The sequence below is a fragment of the Mauremys reevesii genome, linkage group 1, assembly GCF_016161935.1.
Source record: "Mauremys reevesii isolate NIE-2019 linkage group 1, ASM1616193v1, whole genome shotgun sequence".
Taxonomy (NCBI): domain Eukaryota; kingdom Metazoa; phylum Chordata; order Testudines; family Geoemydidae; genus Mauremys; species Mauremys reevesii.
In genome coordinates this window covers 162,443,475-162,471,240 of record NC_052623.1, presented here as the reverse complement: position 1 = coordinate 162,471,240, position 27,766 = coordinate 162,443,475, and the positions used below count along the sequence as shown (strand labels likewise).

At 39.7% G+C, this 27,766-nt stretch overlaps 1 protein-coding gene and 1 long non-coding RNA gene across 3 annotated transcripts in view; one reads left to right on the top strand and one right to left on the bottom strand.

The window, feature by feature from the left end:
* The window catches only part of LOC120390873, a 32,511-nt gene extending 9,266 nt beyond the window's left edge, over positions 1-23,245 (top strand). The window contains exon 3 of the long non-coding RNA XR_005591160.1: positions 23,028-23,245. This is a non-coding gene — a long non-coding RNA (uncharacterized LOC120390873). The remainder of the gene's footprint in view (positions 1-23,027) is intronic.
* The window catches only part of DSCAM (DS cell adhesion molecule), a 627,413-nt gene that overhangs the window by 283,162 nt on the left and 316,485 nt on the right, over positions 1-27,766 (bottom strand). The window lies entirely within an intron of this gene.

The window sequence follows — 27,766 nt, the reverse complement described above, 5'->3', positions numbered from 1 at the left end:
ACCATCACTCAAAGAAGAATATTTTAGGCAAATGAAAAGCTAGAAAAAATTGAGTCAGGTCAAAACAATGTCATAAGAACATAAGAATGGCCATACTGGGTCAGACCAAAGGTCCATCTAGCCCAGTATCCTGTCTACCGACAGTGGCCAATGCCAGGTGCCCCAGAGGGAGTGAACCTAACACGTAATGATCAAGTAATCTCTCTCCTGCCATCCATCTCCACCCTCTGACAAACAGAGTCTAGGGACACCATTCCTTATCCATTGTGGCTAATAGCCATTAATGGACCTAACCTCCATGAATTTATCCAGTTCTCTTTTAAAACAAAACAAGGTCAAAACCTGACATTTTTTAGTTTGATTTTGGGCATTCTGACCAAAGCAAAGGAGGACTAGTTTCACAAAATGACCTGGGATGCATTTCCTCCTCCTGCCTGATGAGAAGAAATTTGAACCTTGGTGTCTCATGTTGCTAGATAGTCAGGTGGCTAGAGCAGTATCAGATATTCTAATGTGAGTCTTTCTCAGTCTCTCCTGTTGAAGCTGTTCCACTTGTTATAAATAATTAAAGAGTCATTAGAGCATGGACTTGAACTTGAGGCTCTCCCATCACAGCTGAGTGCCCTGACCAGCAAGTTATAGTGTCATTCTGATGCACTTTTCCTAGCTCAATGACTATTCATTGTCATTCACAGTGGCACTTCACAGTCATTCATAAGGACCATGAATAGTCATTGGACCAAAGAAAATCAGAATGACTCTACAGTCTGGGGTTAGGGCCCTAAATCAGGGAATAAGCTATTCCGTGAAAATATTTCACCAGCTCCATTAAGAATTACACATCCCATTCAGCGTCCTTAAAAAAAACCCCTTTTTTCTTACTTTGTATTGCTGAGTTGTTAAACTAGCTGGGTTGTGGGAGGGGAGTATTTGTTTTATAATTCAAGGTCTCTATTTTACAATGTGATAATTTTTTGTGCATCACTAAGTTATTGAAACTGTGACAACACAGTGGTTTATTTGAAAAACATTTATTAGCAACGTCACCAGTGGGGCAAATCAAGCAGCACAAGACATATTAGATTTGTAAGTAGTGAAGGATAAATTAACACCATATTCTGCAGCTCGTAGGCTGCTAAAGAATGAGCAACAGATATGGTTTAGGTTACTCACAGTTTTCATAGATTCCAAGGCCAGAAGGGACCATTTTGATCATCTAGTATGATCTCCTGTATAAAACAAACCGCAGAACTTTTCCAAATAATTCCTAGAGCATATCTTTTAGAAAAACATCCAATCTGGGTTTAAAAATTATCAGTCATAAAGAATTTATCATGGCACTTGGTAAGTTGTTCCACTGGTTCATTACTCTCACTATTACAAATTTACACCTTTTTCCCCATCTGAATTTGTCTAGCTTCAACTTCCCGCCCTTGGACTGGGTTATACCTTTCTCTGCTAGTTTGAAGACCCCGTTATTAAATATTTGTTTCCATGTAAATACTTACAGCCTGCAATCACCCTTTAACCTTCTCCTTGTTAAATTAAACACATTGAGCTCCTGGAGTTTATCACTTTAAGGCACTTTTTCAATCCTTTAATCATTCTCATGGCTCTTCTCTGAACCCTCTCCAATTTATCAACATCCTTTTTGAATTGTGGACACCAGAACTGGACACAATATTCCAGCAGTGGTCACACCAGTGCCAAATACAGAAGAAAAATAAACTCTATGACTACTACTTGAGATTCCTCTGTTTATGTATTCAGGACCGGCTCCAGGCACCAGCTTATCAAGCAGGTGCTTGGGGAGGCAATCCGGAGCGAGGCGGCACTTTCAGGCATTCGGCGGCAATTCGGTGGAGGGTCCCTCACTCCTGCTCAGAGTGAAGGACCTCCTGCTGAATTGCCGCAGATTGCAATCGCGGCTTTTTTTTTTTTTTTTTTTTGGCTGCTTGGGGCGGCAAAACTCCTGGAGCCGGCCCTGTATGCATTACCCCTTTTGGCCACAGTGTCACACTAGGTGCTCATGTTCGGCTTGACCCTCAAATCTTTTCAGAGTCACTGCTTCCCAGGATAGAGTCCCCCATCCTGTAAGTATGGCCTACATTCTATGTTTAGCCATAGGCGCTGACTCCATGGGTGCTCCAGGGCTGGAGCACTCACGGGGAAAAAATGGTGGGGGCTGAGCTCCCCCCACATTCCACCCCAGCGCCTCCCGCCTGTCGGTGGGCCCCGCAGATCAGCACCTCCTCCACCCTCCCAGTGCCTCCTGCCCGCTGCGAACAGCTGTTTTGTGGTGATCAGGAGGCTAGAGAGGAGCGAGGATGTGGCGCGCTTGGGGGAGGGGGTGGAACTGGGTGGGAAGAGGCAGAGCGTGGGTTGAGCACTAGCAAGAAGAGGTGGGCTGGGAGGTGGGACCTTGGGGGTAGGGGTGAAGGGGGTGGGGCCTGGGGCAGAGCCGGGGGTCAAGCACCCCCTGGCACTTTGAAAAGTCATACTAAAATGTACATTGTTGGCTCGAGCCCAAGCAGTCCAGATAGCTCTGTATTAGCGAACTGTCCTCTTCATTATTTATTCATTATTGATCACTCCCCTACTCTTTTGTGTTATCGGCAAACTTCATCAGTGATGATTTTGTTTTCTTTCAGGGTATTAATAACTGTGTTAAATAGCATAAGGCCAAGAACTGATCCTGCAGGATCCCACTAGAAACACACCTCTTCTGTGATGAGTCCTTGTTTTCAATTACATTTTGAGACCCATCAGTTAGTCATGTTTTTATCCATTTAATGTACGCTATGTTACTTTGATTTTTGAAGTGTTGTTGTAGCTGTGTTGGTCCAGAATATTAGAATGACAAGGTGGGTAATGTAATATCCTTAATGAATTGTATATCATTCTAGTTTTTTAATCAAAATGTCATGTGGTACCAAGTCAAATGGCTTATACAAGTCTATGTGTATTACATCAACACTATTATTATATTTGCTTGATAAAAGTCTCATAAAAAAGATAGCAAGTAAGTTTTTTTCAGGATCTATTTTCCATTAACCCATGTTCATTGGCATTAATTATATTATTTTCCTTTAATTCTTTATTAACCAAGTCCTATATCAGCTGCTCCATTATCTTACTTGAGATCGATGTCAGACTGACAAGCCTATAATTGCTCAGGTCATCCTGTTTACTCTTGTTTAATATTGGAACAAATTAGCTTTCTTCTAGTTTTCTGGTACTTCCCCAGTGTTCCAATACTTATTGAAAATCAACAGTAACAGTTCAGCGCCTCAGCCAGCTGCTTTAAAACTCTTGGATGCAAGTCATCTGGACCTGCTGATTTAAAAATGTCTAACTTTAGTAGCTGTTGTATAACATCTTTCCAAGATACTAGCGATATGGAAAGAGTGTTATCATATTATATGACTAAATCATCTGTTTATCCCCAAATACAGAACAGAACTATTTATGGAACACTTCTGCGTTTTCTGCACTATTGCTGATAATTTTATCATTTTCATCTAATAATGGACTAATATTGTTAGGATTATTTTTGTTCCTAATATTCACTAAAAAGAACCTCCTCCTTTTTATTGTCCTTAATTCTGCTGGCCATAGATTTCGCATTGTGTCACTTTGCTTCCCTTATCAATATTCTACAGTTCCTAACTTCTGATTTATATTAATTACTATCAAATTCCCCTCTGTTTTGTTTGCTATTTATTATTCTTAATTTTTTTTATAGCTGCCTTCACTTCTTCTCTAACCAAGTCATTTTTTTTAACCATTATGGTCTTCTTCCTCAACTTTGAGATTGTGTCTTTTGGGGCCTTTAGTAAAGTGTTGTTAATAATTACCAATTATCATTGACATTTTTCTGATTAAAATCTTCCTCCCAGCTGATTTGTGATCAAGTCATGATGACTTGTGCCTAAGTTACCATTAAATTTTAGTTCTGTGATCTGTTCCTCTTCATCTGTCAAGATGAGCTCTAATATAGTATTCTTCCATGTTGACTGCAACAGTTTTTGAGTTAGTAAATAGTCATCTATAATCTTTAGAAATTCCAAAGATGTTTTAATACTGACAGAAGTATCAGATTTTTATATTTTCCTTTCCCATAATGTGGGTTTAGTGGCTAGGGAACTGATGAGGGAAACAGGAGACCTGGGCTCTATTCTCATCTCTGCCACTGACCTGCTATGTGATCCTGGGCAAATAACTTCACCTTCATTTATCTGTCATGTCTGTCAGATTATAAACACTTCAGGGGTAGGGACTGTCTCTTAGAAAGTGTGTATATAGTGCCTCGCATAATGAGGTCTTAATCTGGTATGGGACTTCTAGGCACTACTATAAAACAAATAAATGCTAATATCATGAGCAGCAGGTACGGGAGGCTGGGTGTGGCTGTGCCTCCCCAAACAGCCAGGCATGGCCCTGCCCACACTCCGCCCCCAAGGTCCCACTTCAGCAATGCTGCTGGGCTCCAGGGGATAGGGAGGCTGCAGTGGTGTCACTGCATGCTCTCCCTCCTGGTGCTTCAGGGCTGTGGGTGAGAGGCTGCAGCGGCACCACTGTGCGCTCTCCATCCCGGCACTGCAGGGCTGTGGACACTAGCCAGCCTGGGGCAGGGGCTGGTGGCCACAGTGCGGGGGCTCTGGGTTCCAGGGCACATGGAAAGGGCAAGGCCTCAGGTGGAAGGTGTGGGGGTAGGGCTGGGGCTAGGAGCTAACCTCTCCCAGCCAGCGGTTCATGCGCCGCCCATGGCTAATACAGTAATTCACCAACTGTACTCGTAGCAGTAATGCAGGATGGTGGGAAGGACACAAAATGCTGGTCCAATGCAAATAGAGCTATGTTTTTTGCATCTATTCCTTTACCTTGGATCTTAACGTTTCCCATTCTGATTCTTAATTTCCTCATTAGTTTTAATCTTTGAGCTTTCAAGTGAGGGAAGAGCTGCTGGAAGAATTCCATTTGAATGCAGTATCTTTCTGGGCTTACATGAATATTTCAAACAAATGAGAAGACAAACAACATGTACATATGCTGACTAGCTCTGAGGACAACAGCAGTAAAATAGTGCTCTCAGAAATGGTATTTGTTTTATTAAAAACAACAACTACTTTTGCCCTGTTTGTCAGAGCTGGTTACAAACCTTAGGCCTCGTCTACACGGGGCATTTGTCCTAGTTAAGTATTGGTGGGCAGTGACTGGGTGTAACTGCTTCATTACACACCTCTAGTGTAGACAGGAAAAGTCACTATAAGCTGTGATTTGCCTTAGTGCAGTTTACTTCAATTTCAAGAAAGGAGTTAAATTGCACTGGTGCAAACCACAACTTAGAGCAAACATTAACCAAAAAATAAAAATAAAACAAACAGTAGCACACCATATAAATTCAATTTTAAATATAATGTCTTCTAATACAGAATAATCAAAACAATTATCCCTTCCCAGAATCTTCACACTAACATATCTAAATTTTCCCTAATATGGGTCATCACCCCAGTTAGAACCTGTGACTGTCAGGAGCACAGATTCTTACTGCTTCAGCTATCAATGTACCAGGAGGACAGGGAGGGGTTGGTGGGTGGGTGGGTGGGTGTTGGGGTGGGGGGGAGATATGCTGTTATTCTGTGTGAGAAGCTGCCTAGAGACCCAACATGCACGTTATCAGTGGTTACTCAGTGTGTGAACCAGACCTAGAATATTGGGTGTCAGGAATCCTGGGTTCTAGTCCCAGGATCAGCATAGTGGTTAGATAGAGCATACTTGTGTTGAATGAAACTGTTTGGATAATCTGCAGGGTCTCACCTTTGGATGACTGGATCTAAAAGCGCAAGCTTTTGTCACTTGAATTACGTGATGATGCACGCTAGCATGGAGACAGTGGTGGATTCTTAAACTGTATACTGGTCTGATCCAGAGCCCACTGGAATTAATCCCAGTGACTTCAGTAGTCTTTGGATCAGGCCTTATATGGTCTCGCCACTAGAGGGAGAAAAAGACCTACACTCGCTGTTAGTGTAGATTACGCAACACATAATTTGACAGCTTTCACCTAAAAGGTAATGTGGCTGTGAGCTGCCTGACTAAGGGATTGGGTTCTAGTCCCAATCCTGCCTAGAGTGACCTGCTTCAACTGATCTGTTACCTTATTTGTAAAATGGGTGAATAATAGTTGTATCCCCCTCAGATAAGTAAGATAAAAGGTCTTGGCTAGAAAGAGTTGTGTAGTCCACAGGAACATTAAGAACAGTCACTAGAAGAGATGAGATCTTGGCTTCTAGTTCAATGCACCTTCCGTTGGGGGTTGGTCTGTCAGTAAGAGACATTTTACTGGTGGTGCAAGAATACATGACAGGCCTGCAAAATGCCTGTGCACCACATGAAGTGTGTGACATTTGTTACATCTACCCTTAATTTTTTCTGCCTTTTGTTTGTTGCAGCAATGAAGCTGTAAACAGTACAACTTGTTCTTTGATGGGTTGCTGCTAGCTGGGCTTTCATTACAAAACTATAGAAAGCCATTTTCAAAGTTATGTTTTATTTTTTAAAAGTAGCATTCTTTAGTGACTGCATGATTAACAAGAACTGCCTGTTGTAAGTTCACCCCTCTGATTCAGTACAAGAGCGATTACACCAGTCCATCTTTTATGCTAGGAGGGATGTAATGTCATAACAGGCTGGAATTTCTAAAAGTGGTGTGATGTTCTAAAAAATAAATCAAAGATTATGAAAAACCATTTAAATAATAATTTAATCTTTTACAAATAGATAGTTTTATTAAAAGTTAGTGCCTTGAAGTGAACAGCTCTCTACAACAGCAGCTCACAGCACAGCAGATGTCCTGGAAATTAAAAGTAGGAACAAGCGAGTAAGAGAATGAAAAGTTTTTCATGACAGGGCCAATTCATCAAAACCTAAACAGTATGTGTGAGGGAAAAGGTTGGTTTTCATGAACTCATTTGAAAAAGTTTGGGGAAAACATTTAAAAATTGTCAAAATTACCCATTTAGACATTTTCAAAACAAAAAAAATCATTTTCATTCTAAAGAAAATAGAAAGGTTAAAATCTAAAATAAATTTTTTTCATTGACCTGAACCAATTCTTTTTTTCAGATTGTCAATTAAAAAAAAATTGAGAATACAACTATTTGTCCCAAATTAGTCCAGGAAAATGTTTCGAAATCTGGAAAAAAATTTCCTAGGACAGAAAAGCATTTACCATCCAGCTTTGCTGTAAAAGCATATAGCATGTATCCAGTCTAATCAAAATCTCTGGTTCTATCACAGTGACAGTATGCTTCGCACAACACAACTTGAAAACTGCCAGGTTGTTCTTAATGTAGAGCACTGTACAAAATCTTCTATTACAATGAATCCTAAGATTAAAGGGGAAAGACAAGCAGGCTGAAAAGCAATCTATATTACTGAAAGACAGCATATCCACAGGGTTCAAGTGGTGGTCTCTTAACAATTGATGTTTTAAGGAGAGAGAGGTTTTAGTGAAGTCCCAATAGCAATCAGTAGCAACGAATCATTCCGGAGGCCCCTCCAGATGGCAAAACTATTTAGGAACACTTTGATGAGGAAGTATCAGAGGGGGAGCCGTGTTAGTCTGGATCTGTAAAAGCAGCAAATAATCCTGTGGCACCTTATAGACTAACAGACGTTTTGGAGCATGAGCTTTCGTGGGTGAATACCCACTTCATCGGATGCAAGAGATGAGGAAGTCGATCCATTTTATCAGATACTTCTAACTGGTTAACATAATTATTTAATTTGCACTTACTGGCATTTCTCTACATTTTATTCAGTGGTAAATAACCCTTTGCCCAATTAATTTTGATTCTTTCTGGTATCTCAAATGGGGGCATTGTCTGCTTTACCATGACATTCTGTTTGGTCACAACAATACACTCTCCTGCAAATCCATGTAATCGTTCGCCAGAAGGCTGTCCAAACCAGGCAGTACTTTTCTGTTTAATCCTGAAAGCATTTGTGTGCATAAATAAAGGTGGACAATGCCAAGAAGAAGGTAATCTAAAGTTTTTTACCTGAAAGGGGCTATAGACAGATAGAACTGCTTTATACTTGATGTGGGAGAGGTGTGAATACAATTAAGTGGTTACAGCAGGGTTCATGGAGTTCAGTAAAAGTAATTTTCTAAAGTGGAGTGCTGTGGTTGGTAGTATAGTAGAATGGGCTCATCCCAGCAGCAGCCTAAGGCTAATTTTTTTCTATTACTCTCTTACGATTATTGAAATACACAACAACCACCACCCCCCCAAGTTTTATATCTTAAAGGCCCAAATCCTCAGAGGTGCAGAATACCTGCAATACACAATGACTTCAATGAGTTTCAGGTCTTTGGCACCTCTCTGGATTTGGCCCACTGTGTACAACCTACAGTAGTTTTTGCTGTTGATTAAAGAAGCAAATGTCTGAGTCAAGGGCTTTCAGCCATTCCAGCAGAAGCAGTTACTGTGTGAGGCGAATTACAACTATGCAGTCCTGTTGCTAAACAACCACCAGGGTGATATTTGCTATTATAGAAAACAGCATGGATGGGATAGGTACCCAAGTTCCGCATCCTTTTTTGAATTTGCTCTAATTTTTATTAGTTCGTATTTGACCACCCCCATCAGTACCATATAATTTGACTACACACGATCCATTGTCCTTTAACATCTGTTAATATCTTAACACTCCCTCTTAGCTCTCTTTAATATGTATTCTTTGAGATGTTTCATTTATAGATGGACCCAAATCAAAACTGTGGTTCCTTATGCCCTGAAATCTGGGGGGGAAGGTTTGAACTGGGTCTAAATTAACAGAATGGGTTATGCCCCTTTGCACCACTCGGGTGGCACAAAAGAGGTGTGAGCCAGCCACAAGTGTCTAGCAGATAATTCTACTGCTTTTGTGCTGCAGCCAAGCCTGGTGTCCCTGGTCCCACCCCTTCCTGAAATAAGGTGTGTGGCAGTTCCTGCACTAGCATAATGACCATTATGGACCCTAAGCCAGTCAAGCAGCAATGCTTTAAGTTACGTGGAGGCCAAAGTTGGCCCTCTGAATTGCTCTCTGTCCCTCCTCACCCACCCTCCTGTATCCTGTACTGAGTTTTGCTCAGACAGAAGGGAATCTGCCCCTCTATTGCTCAGATCCCTCTCTATTTTCACTGCACTAAAAAGCAAGTCCATTTAGAAAACCTGGCTCTTAGAAAAATCAAAACCATTTTAAATGGAATCAAGTAAAACAATAAAAAGGAAAATACTGTTTCCTGTTTTAAAAGGAAAATACTCATCAGAAGTTTTGGATTTTTATGTTTTCCTTTCCCACTGTGTGGTCTACTGGCAAGGAAACTAGACTGGGAATTATGAGACTTGGGTTTTAGTCTCATCTTTGCCACTGACCTGTTGTCTGACCTTGGATAACTCACTTCACCTTGGTTTATCTGTCATGTTGTAAACACTTCAGGTTTGGGACTCTCTTAGAAGGTGTTTATGCAGTGCTTCGCAATAATGGGGCCCTGATCTGGTTTGGGGACATCTAGGCACTACTGTAAAACAAATGAATATAGTAGTTCACCTACTATACTGGTAGCAGTTATGCAGAATGGTGGGAGGGACAGAAAACATTTGTTCCAATGCAAATGGAGTTATGCTTTTTTTAATCCATTCCTTTACTTTGGATCTTAACATTTCCCATTCTGATTCCTAATTTCCTGTCATGTTATGTGTATCTGACTAGTATTCTTACTGCAGAGGACACATTTTCTGAATCCAGTATCTCCCCCACTGCAAATAAGGAGGGCTATCAGCTTCCTTTGCTCTACGAATATGATTGTTGCTTCTAAATTTAAGCAATTTCCCAATCTAACTGTGACAACAGTCAGTAATCCTAAAGCCACTTTCAAAGGTACAAGTTTCTGGAGTGACAACACGAGCAATGAATCTTTCCCAAATTCCTGGGTTTAAATACATTTTAGCCCAGCCACTCAAAAATATCTGGCACAAGAAAAAGGAGAAACATGGCATGCTCAGGTTATACAAGCAATTGTGATGTAGTAACTCAGAGAAGTTTGATCTATTAAAAATTCTGAGAACTTAAAACTATCACTTCTTTAGCCTAACTTACTTTATTACTGCAGTAATATTTAGACAATAGCTTGAGCATGTTACACAATTCATTTGATGTGGGAAGAAGACTGTCTTGCCCAACAGGAATAGAGAAAAAAGGAAATTAATCCTAAGAACAATGAGCATTTTGTAGTAAAGCAATAGAACAACAGGATACAATTTACCATAATTACTGCAATGAGAGAATGTAATTGTCCCTCCCCCTTATTCCCCATTTTCAGTGTTGAGGCCTGATCCTAGGAGAATATGATCCTTACAACTCCCATTGAGAGAACTGTAGTTTGCAAAACCCTTCCACAGCTGTATTTTCATATTTCACTTGCACTTCACTTCTAAGTCAGTTATGCTCAAAGAAGAGGTGCACATTTATATTGGCCCTAAAGTAAAGGTCTAACCTTGATTTAATTTCACTTGCCAATTGCCCAATATCTATCTGTTCCTATGGGAATCTAGTGGTACAATTATGGCACTTAAAATCCACATCCTATTTCTAAAAAATAAAGAGTGAACAACTGCCCAGGAATAAAATACAATTCCTGGTGCCTTGAGGATAAATGGAGTTGGAGTTAAGCCTGAGTTTATAGGTCTGGTTCTGTCACTAGGCAACAAGTATCTTGCAGCAGCCAGCACTTTTCAGTCCTTTTGTTTCTTAATGAAGCCTGGTCCTTGACTGGTCAAAACACACACACAGGTAGTGCTGCAATTGTGTAGGTGCATCAGGCAGAGAAACATCTGGAATTTAAAAAACAGGGGTTTTGTATTGTGAGGATTACTGCACATATACTATGTCTTCAGTGAGGTTCAGTAGCTAAGCACAGGAAAAAGCTAAGTTGTAGGCACAGACCAAAAAATGGAAAAGTTTCCTTGATTAAAGCATAATTTGCTTGAAAACTGCAACTAGTTGCCTAACAACCTTGGAAAACTGTGGACTTGTAATTAAACCAAAAACATATTTTTTAAAAAAAAATGACTGCACGAAATCCTACGTTCATAGATTCTAAGGCCAGAAAGGACCATTGTGACCACGTAGTCTGACCTCCTTTGTAACACAAGCCATGGAACGTCCCCCAAATAATTCCTAGAACAGAGCTTTTAGAAAAACTCCAATCTTGATTTAAAAATTGTCAGTGATGGAGAATCCACCATGAGCTTTGACACCATGTTCCAGTGTTAATTATCCTCACTGTTAAAAACATACGCCTTATTTCCATTCTGAATTTGTCTAGCTTTGATTTCCAGCCATTGGATTGAGTTGTACCTTTCTCTGCTAGATTAAAGACCCCATTATTAAATATTTGTTCCCATATAGGTACTCATAGACTGTAATCAAGTTCTCATTAACCTTCTCTTTGTCAAGCTAAATAGATTGACCTCCTTGAGCCTCCTGCTATAAGGCAGGTTTTCTAATCCTTTAATCATTCTCATAGCTCTTCTCTGAACCCTCTCTGAATTATCACCATCCTTCTCGAGTTGTGGGCACCAGAACTGAACACAGTATTCCAGCAGCAGTCACATTAGTGCTAAATACTGAGGTAAAATAACCTCTCTACTCCTATTGGAGATTTCCCTGTTTATGCATCCGAGGATTGCATGAACTCTTTTAGCCCCAGAGTCATAATAGAAGGCCATTATCTACCAAATCTATTTCAGAGTTACTGCTTCCCAGGACAGAGTCTCCTACCCTGTAAATATAGCCTACATTATTTGTTCCCAGATGTATACATTTACATTTTGCCATATTAAAACACACATTGTTTGCTTGCACACGGTTTATCAAATGACCTTGATCAGTCTGAATCAATGACCTGCCTTCTTCGTTATTTACACCTCCCCCAATTTTTGGGTCATCTGCAAACTTTATCAGTTATTATTTTATGTTGTTTTCCAGGTATTGATAAAGATCTTAAATAATGCAGGACCACGATCCCTGCGGGACCCTACTGGAAAAGAAAAATACCCATTTACAGTTACATTTTGAGACCTATCAGTTAACCAGTTTTTAATCCATTTAATGCGTGCCATATTACATTTGTATTATTCCAATTTTTTACTAAAAATGTCATGTGATTCCAAGTCACACACCTTACAAAAATCTAAGTATATTTTATCAACACTATTACCTTTATCAACCAAACTTATGATCTCATAAAAAAAAAGATATCAAGTTAGTCTGACAGGATTTATTTTTCATAAACTCACGTTGATTTGCATTAATTACCCTCCTTTAGTACTTTATTAATAAAGTCCTGTATCAGCCACTCCATTATCTCACCTGAGATTGATATCAGGCTTACAGGCTTACAATTATCTGGGTCATCTCATTTACTCTTTTCAAAGATTAGCATATTATCCGTATCTTCCCCAGTGCTCCAAGGCTTATTGAAAATCAAAATTAACAGTCCAGCAAGCTCCTCAGCCAGCTCTTTTAAAACTCTTGGATGCAAATCATAGGGACCAGCTGATTTAAAAATGTCTAACTTTAGTAGTTTCTGTTTAACATCATCCAGAAATACTAATACTAGTGGAATGGATATAGTGTTGTTATCACCATCTGATGAGACTGCATCATTTCTCCATCCCCACCCCTATACAGAACAGAAAATATGTATTGAACACTTTTGGCCTTTATACAATATTATTGCTAATTCTACCACTTTCATCCAGTAACAGAGCAATACCTTTGTCAGGATTCTTTTTGTTCCCAATATATTTTTTAAAACTAATTCTTATTGTCCTTAGCTCTGCTGGCCACAAAGTTCTCTTTGTGTCCCTTGCCTTCCCTTATCAATTTTCTACAATTCCTAACTTATTATTTATATTCATTACTATCAACTTCCCATTTCTTCCATTTGTCATTTATAGCTGTCTTCACTTCCCTGCCAAATCCGGTTGTTTTTTAACTGGCACAATCTTCTTCTTCAGTTGTGGCTTTTGGGGCATCTAGTAAGGTATTCTTAAATGATGTCCACTTACAGAATAAGAATAACTTTTATCAGAATTGTTTTACAGAATTTAGATTTGGGGCCAAATTTAAAATTGACATCATTCCTTAAATTTAATCAGTTTATTCCCCCATATGGAACCACAGAATCTAGATACCAAATATGAAATTCATTTTAATTATAAAGGGATATTAAAGAAAGTGTAAAGAGCACAAACAAATAGTGGCAAGTTTGACTGTAGATTCTGTACGGTGGTCTGTAATCATTTATTTACTGGTAATTATAAAGAAATTCCACAAAACATCCTTGAAGTCCTACAAAAATCATGCAGACTAAGAATGCATTGCAATGCTAACAAAAACAAGAAAATGAAACATGATCATTGAGACATGCATTATCCTAGCACTTAGTACAATCTTACTTTGTTTATTTTCTCTTTACTTCTATGGTGCAAATGGTTGCAAGTTTACACCATATACTTCCGGTTCTGAACACCATTATCTTCAAAAATAAAAATAAAAACACCCATATCATCCCACAATTTGTTGCCAACCTTAAGGTACTTGTTTTACCTGAGAGCACTGTAATTAGCATTTGTATGTACTGCACCCGTAACATCTTACAGCAAGAGCAGTGACACTGGCATACTACTTTAAATTGTCAGAATTACAATGTTACACGATAGTGTAAAAGTACAGAAAATCCTCTATCCTCTCTGCCTGGAATTTAAACTCATCTTTCCTAGAAATGCACAGCCTCTGGGTACAATTAAGTTAATTTGACACTTTCTATCACTGATGCAAAGCAAGTCAGAGAGAACTAAGCTCACTGTGCTGTCCTGATAGGATTTCACCAACAACTCTCAATTTGATTTGGTAATGTTTGTGCCCCTTTTTGCTCATTTTCCCATGAATATTTGGATAATTAGTTTCTGTTTATTTTTTGTGTGCGGAACTGCTGTTATTTCATATTAATACCAATCTTCACACTTGTGAACAAGGTCATTTGTTATTTGGTATTCATCATTGTATACTCTCATGTTTTAAATAGTTTCAGTCATTCAATCAAGGAATAGAAACAACACCCATGTAACTTAGATGACCAACCACACAACAAATAATAGTGTTAACTTCACAAGTCAGCCATAGGCTGTAATTTGTTCTGGCTAGTGGTGCCATAAATAATTATGAATGATAAAACAAATTCAGGAAAAGCCACATGGGGTCAGAGGTAGTTCACAAACAGAATATAAAACACTCAATTCATTGAAAAAAGTCATCACTGCAAGTTGTGCACCCAGCTCTAGTCACACAGAAGCACAGGGTAAAGGGTATCTCAGGTAACTGGGTCCCAGATAACTCAAAGATTTAAAAATGTTAGCTAACACCTTGAGTAACACCTGGATAAAAATAGGAAGTCAAAGCATACATTTTATTAGAGAGATGTTATGTACTAATAGCAGCCTACTTCACTCAGGAGGCCTGCCACTACATTTTTCACCAGTGAAAGCCTCTAGACCAGGAGTAGGCAACCTATGACACGGGTGCCGAAGACAACACGCGAGCTGATTTTCAGCGGCACTCACACTGCCCAGGTCCTGGCCACCAGTCCGGGGGGCTCTGCATTTTAATTTAATTTTAAATGAAGCTTCTTAAACATTTTAAAAACCTTATTTACCTTACATACAACAATAGTTTAGTTATATATTATAGACTTATAGAGAGAGACCTTCTAAAAACATTAAAATGTATTACTGGCATGTGAAACCTTAAATTAGAGTGAATAAATGAAGACTCGGCACAGCACTTCTGAAAGATTGCCGACCCTTGCTCTAGATAGTCTTCATTATTGTTATCTCTACATAGAGCACTTTACAGTACTCTAGCCTGGAGATGATAAAGTTCTGGCTTATAGAGGAATCATAAAGAGTTCACTTTCATTCCCATCCCTGTCACAGACAGGCATTTGGAAACTAGACTTCTGAGTTTAGTGTAATGAAAATAGAGCCAAATATCATCAGCTTATACACAGCACACGATAGCCCAAACATCTCTCTATTTTCTTTGGTGGGTTTACTTGCAAATTGAACAGGAGGAGGTGATAAAATAAAACCTCACGCAGCAAAAATATCTGCAGACTGCAGTACATATCTGTCATATCCTGGGATGCAAACCAGACCAGTGAGGGGTTGTGTCATCACCTGCCCTGTCACCCTGGGTGCCTTAACTGCTCTGCTGCTGAAACTCACAGAGAAATAATAAGATTATTTTGCTCGTTAAAGAGAAAAAAGCACATCACAGTTTATTAACTTAATGGGGTAAATACACTTTTCCCTTCCATCACAGCACTGAGTTGGTTTATTGTAAAAAGTAAAGCTAGTTTATTAAACAAGTCCTATGTTAAGTGATATCAAGTGGAAGGAATAAAGTTAGAAAGATTTAAAAACAAACAACATTTAAAATATACTTCCAATGGCTAAGATCTAATTTAACAAGCTACAGTCTTTGTTCAAGGTAGTTACCTTACTAATCTTCTGTTCCCAGAGATTTCAACAATCTCAGCTTGCAAGAGCTCTGCCCCTTGTGTACGAACCATGATGGACACAAAGATGGCGTCTTCTCTTTCCTTATATCTTCCCAAACTTAGTGTTTTGCCCCAGATTCAGGACAAGTTCATACTGTTCTTCCTTTCCTGTGGACTTCCCATCTCCCTGCTGATTCATATGTATATGGAGCTTCCTTTGTTTTTAGTCACATCTTGCTTAATTTTGTTAAAGTCAGAAAGATAGCTTCCTTCCTTCCTGTCTGGGGGAAAACCTGTGTCTCCCTGTGTTTGGTCACAAACTTTAAAGTATAATATCATTAAGTATCCATAATTCCTCATGTAGTGTTAACGCATACATTTCACGTTGATATTAAATCACCAGTGTGCCATTAGCTTTCATAAAAGACCTTACTCAATACACTTTTGTAATACAGTAACATTGTATATAATCAGTTGATTCCGTTACTTATCATTTGAGGTTCAGACCCCCCTGTCTTTATAGCCCAGATAAAGTTTCTCCTACTGGGGTGCGGACACCATGCTGTCTTCTCCCCTGCTTGATAGCATTATTTGCTTTATATGTAAATAGACCTTGATTGCCTCTGCCTGATGACCAGGCTGGACAGACAAGTACACACTCTTTTGTCTACTGCAAACTGTGCTTATGCATTGCTTGCCAAACATTTTAAGAACGTAACTCTAGCACATATCCATACCTCTTTGAGCACACCCTGTATATACATCATGCAAGAATATTAATGGTGAGTGAGTTATTAGAATTCAAATGATATATTACATGTCAACTTTTGGGTATAGATCATGATAACAGTGTGTTAGGTGTGGTGAGTATGTCAGGCTTGATAAGAGTTGCTGACAGAGTAGAAGCACCAATGGGCCTCTGTGTCACAATGCCACATGAAGCCCAAATCAGATTGGTTGAGGAGGTGAGCTTTCTAGAGAGAGAGAAAGTTCACAACGTGTAAATATTTTAATCAAACACTAGTATCCACGTAGCAGATACTGTAAAGGACTGTGGTACTATTTAATTATTTGCATGTGGCAGAAAACATCAGTGACTGCTCTTACCTATAATCACAGTGCTGACAATGTATCAGGATGCAGCATAATACTTCCATGTGAAGCAGGTATAGATCACAGGAAATATGCTACAGGCTATTTCATCTTCCTCCCCAGTTCAATTATGAAACAACTGTCTTTTCTTCTCAGCATGTTCCTTTTATCTTGTCTTCACATGTTTCTGAGTGATTTTTTCCCTCCTTCATGCTCTAGCAATGGTGTTGAATGCTAATGAGGCAATACTAAGTGTAACCCCAGGCAGCTCCTTAGGTAATTACTTTGGATATTAAACACACCTGACCCACAAACATTCAAGCACCAAGTCAGTCTGTTATCTGAAACAGGCATGGGTGTATTGGTGATGCCTGAATCACTAAAACTCTATCTCTTAAAACAAAACAAAAACAATCTAATCTCTTTGCAGAGGGAGTAAAAAATCCCTTTGTTTCTAATAGAACAAAGATTCAAGAAAGTTATTTTCCTTCAAAATGTGGCATTTTCCCAGGCTTACTTTCCAGATGTCTACAGTAATTAAAAATAATAGCAACTTAAAAGGTATTTTGTTTTACTTTACTTGCAGTGTTGAAAGGATCCATTTTCTTTCACTGATGGGAAACCATGTGTCTCCTCCCAGCAGGAAAAAAATTGTTCTGTGATTATAATGGCATCATGCTGCCTTTCATGGAATGTTATAAGTCTAAGAGCTTGAGAAGAAAGAGGCAATAACACACACAATATAACACAGCAGTTTAATCTTTTTAGTAGAAAGAGTGAGAGAAGTAAATGAACATATTTTATTTGGTCTCTGAACTTTAAAAACTCTTCCCTCTCCTCTAAAACACTTAGAAAATTCAGGAACATATTACTGATGGAAATATATATGAATTGTAGCTTTATTTTGGGTGTCTTCAGTAATTTAATTAGAACAGGCTAGATGGCCCAGAACCAAATCCCTGGATCCAAATCCCCCTGGAGCTCAAATCCACGCCCAAAATTTGCAGTGCAGGTCCATCTCCATAACTGATGGAAAAATCTGAGCGAGACAGAGAGAAGTATTTGGTAGTATGTTGTACAAGCAGGGCTGGCCTTAGGGGTGGGTGGGCTGGACCACAACCCAGGGTGCTGTGCTAAGGGATGCCCTTCCTCCCCCTGCTGCTCTCTGCAGCAACCTATGCTCCTGCTCCCTCCTCCCTGCCTTGGAGCTGCTCCTGACCAAGCTGCTCCTGGTCAAGCTGCTCCAAGGAGCCTTCTGTCTGCTGTGCAGACAGGGGCGGCTCCAGGCACCAGCACTCCAAGCTACGGGGGGCGCTCTGCCGCCGAAGGCAGCCTGCCTGCCGTGCTTGGGGTGGCAAAATACCTAGAGTGTGCAGAGCATGGTGGGGTTGAGGTCAGAGTGTCCCCATCCCTGCACCCATGTACCCAGTCTCTGCTGAGCTGAGGGGAGGGCACTCCCCCCAGATGCACTCTGTCTCTTTCACATTACCCCAACACATACTGTTTCTCTCTCACGCACACACTGGTGCTCTCTCTCTCTCTGCCACCCACCCACACACCCACCCAACACACACTCTGTCTCTCTCTCACACACACATACTCTCACATACTCACCCAACACATACTCTGTCTCTCTCACACTCCCCCAGCACACACACTTACTCTCACACACACGCTGTCTCTCTCTCTTTCACACACACACACATTCCCCATCTCTTATCACTTCCCCAACATACACACTCTCCCCCTGACACACACTTGCATTGTTATTGTTGTTGTTACAACTTGTTACATCCTGTCAAAATGTGCACCGCACATATATTCTCTGTAATTTTATTCTTTCAAAGTTTGTTAAGGACTGCAGTGCCATTATTTTAGTATTTTGACTGGTCTGTGCATTTACTAATTTTATTCTCTTTTATGTTTAAATTTAATTCTTTGAGTAGTGAGTTCTAAAATGCCTCACCTATCCTGGTTAGAGTAATTATCATTATTACTTTGATTACCATATTGTGCTCTGTCATTCATTATTTAAAATGGTACAATCAAATAATAGTATCCTTCGAGAATGTAAATTTAGCTTGTACTCACCTTTTGCAGTGCCAGTTTAAAAAAATTTAGTTAAACACATAACTTTAGACACTGTGCAGATAAAGGTCACTTATTTTTAAATTGTACTTTTAGTTATATCTGTAAAATAACTTAAAATTCATACAAAAATAAATGCAGTTCCAAGTATGATACTAATAGCAATGATGGAGTCAGATGTTAGTGAGTCACGTACCTGATTGTGATTGGCAAATATAAATGCCAAAATAATTAGAAAAATAAATTCTCGTTCTTAATAAAAGAGAAAAAAACGTAATCGTGTATGTTAAAATTAAGTAAATACGTTTCTAGTGGAGTGAAAAACAATTGACTAAAATAGAGTCAATAATGGCAGTAACTGAGTGTGTCTGTTAGAGAAAGTAAACAGATTTTAAGCAAATTTGATTTATTTTTATTTATCTCTACTAAAGGTAGTATATGAAGTATCAGACTTGTCTTTCTGATATCTGTGTTAAAGCTCCAACACTGATACTTCAAGGCTTGGGATTGGGAATATCTTGTTGTATTATCTCCAGATTGTTTGAAATTTACATAAACACTTAAAATATGGCTTTAATTGGAGTTTGTATATATTTTTTCTTTCTTTATATAGGAATTAGATACTCCTGTCAGCTAATTCCTAAGTTATTATTTGCAAAAAACCAGGAGTTTTTAGGTGCCTAAATAGCCCCTGGAATCACGGTTAAAATTGCTCCCCCAAAAAATCTGAAATGGTGCCCTTGGTGAGCCAGGAGTGACAAGAGGGCTGTGGGAGGGCCATGGGCTTTGGCAAGATGCAGTCCCAGTGTGACAGCGCAAAGCCTGCCTTGAGCCACAGGCTAAGCATCACTTCCCACAGCTCCCATTGGCTGGAAATGGCGAACTGCGGCCACTGGGAGCTGCAAGCAGCTGTGCCTGCAGATGGTCAATGTAACCAAACTGTCTCACGGCCCGCCAATGGATTACCCTGACAGGACGCGTGTGGCCCATGGGCTGCAGGTCGCCCACCACTGACTTAGATTGTAAAGTCTTTGGTACAGGCATCATATTTTTGTTATTTATTTGTACAGTGCCCAGCACAATGATGTCTGTGACTAGGGCTTGTATGCTCTAGGACAATACAAATAAAGAACAATAATAATCACATCCAATAACATATGCAAGATATAATTGAGAAATAGCAATGTCTATTGAAAGGGAACAAAAAAGGAGAAAATAAAAACACAAAAATGCTAGAAAGATGAAAATCAAATGTATACAGAAAGAGGGGGGGAAGAAGAACATGAGAGGAGAAAGAGAAAAGGAAGCTAGAGAAGCTTATTCATCTCTAGACCAATGTTGGAGTCCTATACTTGTGAGTTTCCTAAAGCCATTATCAAGAGAACAGCTAGCCAATATACCCAGAATAGACTACTGCAAGTGTTTTCCAAGTAGCCTGTTCTTGGGTGCAGAGTGGTTAATTACCATCCTCAATTCCTGAACATATCATTTTCTTTACAGAAGACAAACAAAGCCTCAACCCCAGAGGAAATTTTGGGTGTTATCACATTATAGACATCAATTTGCTAATTTGACATTCCCATCACTCATTTCTACACTATTACTCTTTGGGAGTTCTTTTTATTAAAGTAAAAAAACCCAGCTTAGACTCATTATGTTAATTTATAGCATTATACACATTACACGATGATATATGTAAGTGTTTCTACACGTATTCCACTGAACACTGCTTATGATGCGGCATAAAGGCTTGCACATGTTTCTAGTGGTTTTACATTTGTGATGAAATTTTTTTTTTGTCAGACAGTAATCAAGTACCATCTTATCAAAAACAACAACATAATAACTGGCTAACAAAACATGTTCCTACAGCAAATTACACTAACCCAGGAAAGAGCCATTATTGGCCAAAGGCTAATTTCACAGACCTGCTAACCTCCAGATGCACTATAGTCTTTATTTTTATATATTCATTTTGACTGCTATTGAAGTCTCTAGGCACCTAACAAGATTTACAAATACACAGATTGTCCTATTAATAGAAATAAAGGCAATCTACCCAGCCATACCATAAGACACAACCTTCATTCCCCAGCCCCTTCTCTTGAAACCCACAACCACTGCCTGGAAGAAAAGAAGGGTGTTGCAGCCTGTCTGAAAGGTTAATATATTAGGGCTCTAGCAGAACAAGAAGAAGAGCTGAGGAACCACCCAGGGAATATCCTGCCAAGCAGCTTCCTCTTGTTTATATCCACAGTGCTCTAGCTTGCAGATTTCAGCAGATCACAAATGAGGTAATACCACACCAAGTGTGAGGTAGTGCCTCAAATCACCAGAAACGAAACAATTTAGGACTTTATAGATTAAAGCCAGCACAATTCAGCTCCACCCAGAAATGGACTGGCAGCCAGTGAAAAGCATAGTACTGGTAATATATGCTTCCCGTGTGACAATCCACTCAGTAGGCAGGCAGCTGCATTCTGCAGTAGCTTGAGATTCTGAGTAGTACTGATGAGCAGTCCCATCTAGAGTGTATTACAATTATTAAGTCTTGAGGTGACAGACATAGATGATGGTGTGCAAGGCCTGAACTGGCGGTCACATCCTTCTCACTAGGCAGAGATGCAAAAACATAGCACCTTTTAGGCTACATTGTCACTCCAAGATTGTGAAGCTGATTCACAAACTGTGGCCACCTCTGTGATCCTGTCTAAATTAAAACTGAGCTAGCTTACCCTTGTCCACATTCAGATTTCATGGAAACATTGGGTTATTCGTTCCATTGCAACAGGCAGATTCACTGTTATGGATACATAGAGCTGGTTATCATCAGCATGCTGAATACACCGCCATCTATGTTTCCTCACAACTTTACAGATGACCTCATATATGTGTTTAACATGAAGGGAGACAAAGTGTACCCCTGCAGAACATCGCTCATTACAGAGCCCTCGAGGCTCAACAAGCAATTCCTGGAAATCACCCTTTGGGACCTCCAAGATAGGAAGGATCAGAAACTCTCAAAAACAACTCCATTCACTTCACTAGGATTGTCCCAACAAAAAACCTTGGATGATGGTTTGAGAGACAGCTGGCTGGCTATTAGCAGTATTACTTATTATTTGTATTACAGCAATACCCAGCAGTCCCAAACAGGATCAGGACCCCATTGGGCTGTACATTGTATAAACATACAATAAAAAACAGTCCCTGCTCAACAGATCTAATAAAAATCAACATGAACTCAGACTGTGAGCTCCTCAGAGCAGGGGCTCTCCTTTCCTGAACGTATGAAGAAAATCTAACAAATTGTGCGGGCTACAGTACACACATTAAAAATGAACACATTCATTTTATTCTAATGTTGTCCTGAATATTGGTTCCACAGTATGGCCAGCTCTATGAGAAGACCCAGAAGTCACCTGGGATAGTCCATTTGTCATCATGGAAGTCATGAAATCCTGCACTGATCCAGAGGAATCAGATGTGTGGACCCTGAAATTATCAAGCACTATTAGCCTGTCTGTTTCCACCACCACCACCACCAATACCACCACAGTGAATAAACTGATCACCTCAGCAAAGTATTCCTGACAATCAGTGCAAGCCCCTTCACACCCCATCTCGGACTCAAGCACCAGCTGGACACACTAAGTTAGATGTATCTTCAGGATAGCAGAACACCTACACTTGAAATCAAATGCAAAAAGCACAGCCAGCACTGCACAGTCTGACCCCCCTCTCACCTCATACGCTTGCAGAATAATAGGACTTTGATTCCAATTTTTACAAACATGATGGATTTTCTGTGAAGCAGCAATTTGAAAATAAAACTAAATCATCACTGAAATGATGATATCAGAGGGGAAAAACATCAAACAAACAAGGAACATGTTTTTAAATCTGTATCCAGCACAATCTAAATGAAATAACGGCCAAATGCCAAAGTATTATACCACTAGCCATGTAACTATCATCTCCAAATTATAACACTACCAAACTCGGGCTCCAAAATCCAGCACAGTATATATTAAACCAATGCCCTTTAAAATTTGGAACTCATTTACGATACATGCGTATGGCTGCCTTAGCTCCTAAACACAGTCTTCTGGCTATGTGCTATAATTGCACACAAAAATAAGGATAAACATGTAGAGATGTAGTCCTACAAAAACCAGCTGAGACTTAGTACTTGTGAGGTTCTGAATTAATCTCTTCTGTTCTTCTGCAGTGTCAGCAACAATGTGTAAATATCCGAAAAGGTGCGTGGGAGGGCAGGCAAGGAGGATAGAAGCAGCGGGATGAAGATACTTGTCAAAGAATTAGTAAGGAGAATGTCAAAATTTGATACTTCACTTGCCAAGGACCTCTCCTACGTATTTTAACCTTTTCACTTCTAGCTCAGGCTAAAACCCAGTAATGCAAAATTGGAGAAGGAATAAAGTAAATCAAAACACTCAAAAATAAAAAAAGGTTTGAGAGAAAGATCAGATTTTTACTTATTTTACACAAAACCCATCTGCCTAATGCTACAAGGAATTCTAATATTAATCAACGCTGTATATGGAAAATCTGTTAATTTATTGTATTGTATTGAATTCAGCAATTTTGCACCCTTTCATTACCATAGCACTAGTTACTTAGTTTTCTTCAGCGTTAGCACCCATTCACCCATTATGGCACCCATTCATGTAAACAAATGATGTGAACCAATTTTCTGCACTAGTGACAATGGCAACATGGCCCTGATCCAAAGCCCACTGAAGTCAATGGGTGTCTTTTCACTGATTACAGTGAGGTTTGGATTATGTCCTGTATGAGCAGTGACTTCTGCATAATGGATGGAAATATTTTTAAAAAGATTCAACAAGATTGAGAGGAAAGGCAAATTATATTCCCATTTACTGGCTAATTGGCCTTCTGTTAGTCAGTCAGTAATGCACCAACACGGAGGGTATCTCGAGTCACACTGACAAGCTAGATGACAACCAATCATCATTCAGGATTTTCCTGCTCTCTAGGGCTCCCTCCTCTACTTCTCCAGGATGATTCCTTCTGATATCATGATATTGTTAACCTAATTTACCCCCCTAAATGAGATGTTGAGTCTCTTATCAAAGCCCGGTCTTGGAAAGCCCAGTATGGTGAAAGTCTCCATTGTCACCACCTTCAAGAAATATGACAAAAGGGGGAAGGATCCAAAGTCCCTCACAACTACTGAACTCCTTAAGACACTTAATGCAGAAGCCTTAACCCTGACAGTGCAAAGGTCAAAATCTAGGCCTTTGACAAAATCTTTTGCAGGTAATCTAAGATAGCTGGGAATCTAGCCTGTCTAGCTAAAAAAACAAAACAAAACACCAACCACAATAACCCCTCACCTTTCCTCTAGAGTCTATACTATCTGGAAAAAATCACCCAAACCCAATAGAGAAAAAGGTAATTCAGTCATGTATGCAACATAGGCTGGCCCACCCTGTTGGAGATACCATTTAATAGTTTAAACTTAGAAAATACAACTATGTTAAATGCAACACATGTAGTGTATCAACTTACATACTAATACAACACAAAATCAGTTGTAATAAGCATTTATATATGTATTATGGGCCAACACCAGCTGAGGTCTGGTGCTTCATGTTAAAGCAATCACCATTAAAAAACCCAGTATTTACCAACTAGACTAAGAAAAAGAAAGACAAGTAGAGATACATTTTTCATATAGTAGAAGGTACCAAAAACTAAGAGCCTTAAACAAGGTCTTCATCTCTTTCATAAAATTGCCTTAGTATCAGTATCTTTAATGTAAGAAAGAAGGATTTCCACAACACTAATGACAGATCTAGGGTCTCTATTCTGTTGCCAAAAATTTCACAGCTAATACACAAAATGTAGATTGATTTCTATGTTTTATCATCAAAGTCAGCCTTAATGTAGTGTTTTTGTTTGGTTTGGTTTGGTTTTAAAAGGAAATGATGAAAAAATGGTGCTGTTATCTGTATGGCCCTTGTCACTTTGCAGACGCATAACCACCCCACAGATTGCTACTAGAATTGGATCTAGGCATTTGCATTTAGTTCTCATTATATTAGATGTAAAGAGATAACATTACATAAAGACTTTGAGTGACATTCTAAACGAGCCCTGACATTTCAAGTTTGTTCTTGTCACCAAGCATAAAGCATCATGACTGCCTTGCTAGTTTATTTGAATTTTATAGTGTATTTCTAAATATAAATACATACATACAACAGAGGGAAAGGAGAAGAGGGGTGGGGGGGAAGGTAAGAGAAGTATGTCTTGCAGTATGACCTTTCTCTTTTCAGAGGTCACTGTATCACCAAACACTGGATATACTGAACCTTTCCTCTTTAGGATGCAAAGACTTTTGAGAATGTGAAGGGAAAACATTAGAAAAGCTCTGCTCAGTTCTGTCACGTTGTCTTAGTGTGACATGAAATTCTGTGACATGTGACATTAAAAAAGGTCACATTGACAAGCTGACTACTGCAATGCCAGCATATTTTTCACTATCCCTAGCAAATAAATGGCAAATGACTTCATGTCTGTAACAAACAAGAAAAAAATAATTTCTTTCTGTGCATTTTAATAAATACTACAATAAGCGTTGTTCACTCCTTATCCTGTTCTCACCCCTTTCCCTCAAGTGTTTTTCTGCAGCAGTTTTTTGGTTTGTTGGTTGTGTTTTTTATGTTCAAATACTACAAAAGATTCTTATCTACTGCATGGCCAGAAAAGGAAGCAAATTAGCTTCTTTCCTACAATATCTCAGATAAGGGTTAGAGCAGTAAGGGAGTAGAAGCTATAAAAGCAACGTGTAGTAGCCCCTAACCTTCCTTTTGCAGAGTGATCAGCATTTCTGTAGATCATCTAGGAGCCTCCAGCCTCTTTCTGCTAACAAAGCCTTTGACTGGCATCACAACAATCAACTGCCATTATAATAAAGTTTCAAAATTTAAAAGGAATGGCATCCTTAGAGAGGGATGGGGCAGGTACCCTGTAAGGTTTGCAACTCCTAATCAGGAAAAACAGCAACGGCAGCAGCTTTGCTGGAGAGCTAATGACACAGAATTTATCTGGTCTTCCTAGCTTGTATGTATTTAGTTAGTTTCCAGTTGCTTAGTGATGTGACTCTTCTAAAAAAATCTGCTTCATGTTTAGATTCTGATTGGCTTGTGATTATTATAGTGGCACTTTACAGGGTCACTACCCTAAGTGTCTGTTAGCTTTTTTAATGTCAACCATTGCTCTGATGGGCTTGTCTGTTTTATTATACTTCCCGCAATGGTTAGGTGCTCTTGGGTGTTGCAGGTCTTCAAAATTTGTCTTCAAGTTGCCAAAGCTTCTATTTTAAAGAGAATGGCAAAAATAAGCATTTGTTTTCACAGGTATTATTTGTATCACAGCACCTACGAGCTTCATTCATGGATCAGGACCTCATTGTACTAGGAGCTATATAAGCACAGGAAAAAAAGTCAGTCCCTGATCCAAAGAGCTTACAATCTATGTGAGCGAATTACAAGGTTTATTTACTGGGCTGGTGGTCAATGGGGGAGTATAAATAATAATTTATCATTGGTTTATTTATAAGCTTGGGCTGGGATTTTCAAAGAAGCCTAAGGGAGCAAAGTGACCCAATTCCTGGTTCCTGATTCCCATAGCCTCCTTTAAAAAGAAATAAGGAAGAAATGGCAAAACAGTGACCATTGGGCACATCTCTAAATAGGGAATGAAGCAGAGGTGCACACCACTAAGGAAGAATCTGGAAGTGGGCAGGGCCATGGAGCTATTTCCATCTCTCCCCCTTTTGGATCATGTGTGTCCTGAATTCAAGTACTGTAACGGTCTCTGCGTTTATCTGAAAGTGTGGGCTCTTTGGCCTTCTCTGCCAACCACACCCACACAAGGGCCAGGCACAATCCAGCCCCAAAGGAAAGCGCTCAGCTTTGTAGAATGACCGTGTGACTGTGTATTTTAAAAATAAAAACCTTATGGAAAGAGTTAAGCTTGCAAGTGATCAAACAGGAGAATGTCAGTGTGGTTGCATGGGTGTCACTGAGTCTGGAATTTGCCCTACTCTGCAAGATGTGCAGAGAGCAGGCGTTCATATCTGCCCACTCTTTTAAACCTCATATTGTAAGGGAAGGGATGCTCTTTGGATGTGATACCTTAAATCAAGCCCTTACAAAGGATCCTGTAAACGTCATTGAATTCGTTCTCGAACTTCATGGCCTGATATGATTATCACGGGACAAGATGACACCAGATAAACAACATTTGACCCTATACCTCAGTTTCATTGTGAAATCTGATCCTATATTGTGATGTTAAGGCACTTGCTTCAGAGTCTAAAATTCCTTTTTTAAAAGCGACTTAGACACTCAGGAGCTTAAGTCTCATGGAAAGGCAGCTCATGTGCTTTTGAAAATGTTATGCTTTATGAAAGTTGGCTTTGAGGCACTAATAGGGCTTAGTTGATTTCAGTCAAATTGTTGCTATGTCATGACTTTGTAATCAGGTCTGTCCGGCTCTTGGTTCTAGGTGATCAGATGCAGTGGTCAAGAACAGGTACCAAGGGCTGAAGCTGGATGTAGAGTCGGGACTGCACCAAGGGCAGGGCTGACACAGGGTCCAGGGACAGGCCATGAGTCAGAACCAGGGTCCGAGTTCACAGACAAGCCAAATCAGGTTCAGAGTCCGGAATCAGGCTGAAACCAGGTTGGAGTCAGTCCAAGGGTTTGAGGGTCTGGGCTGGAGGAGATCAGGAACGGGGGCAGGATAGGGCACAGACAAGGCTGACGCAGGCTGAAAGAAGGCTGGGGCAGGGACAGGGACAGGATCGAGGACAGGCTGGAAGCCTAGGGCATCTAAAACCATGAGGCTACGGGAGGGTTCCTAGCCGAGCAGTACTGTTACACGAACTAACTTGTGGCGCTGACAGTAAGAGTG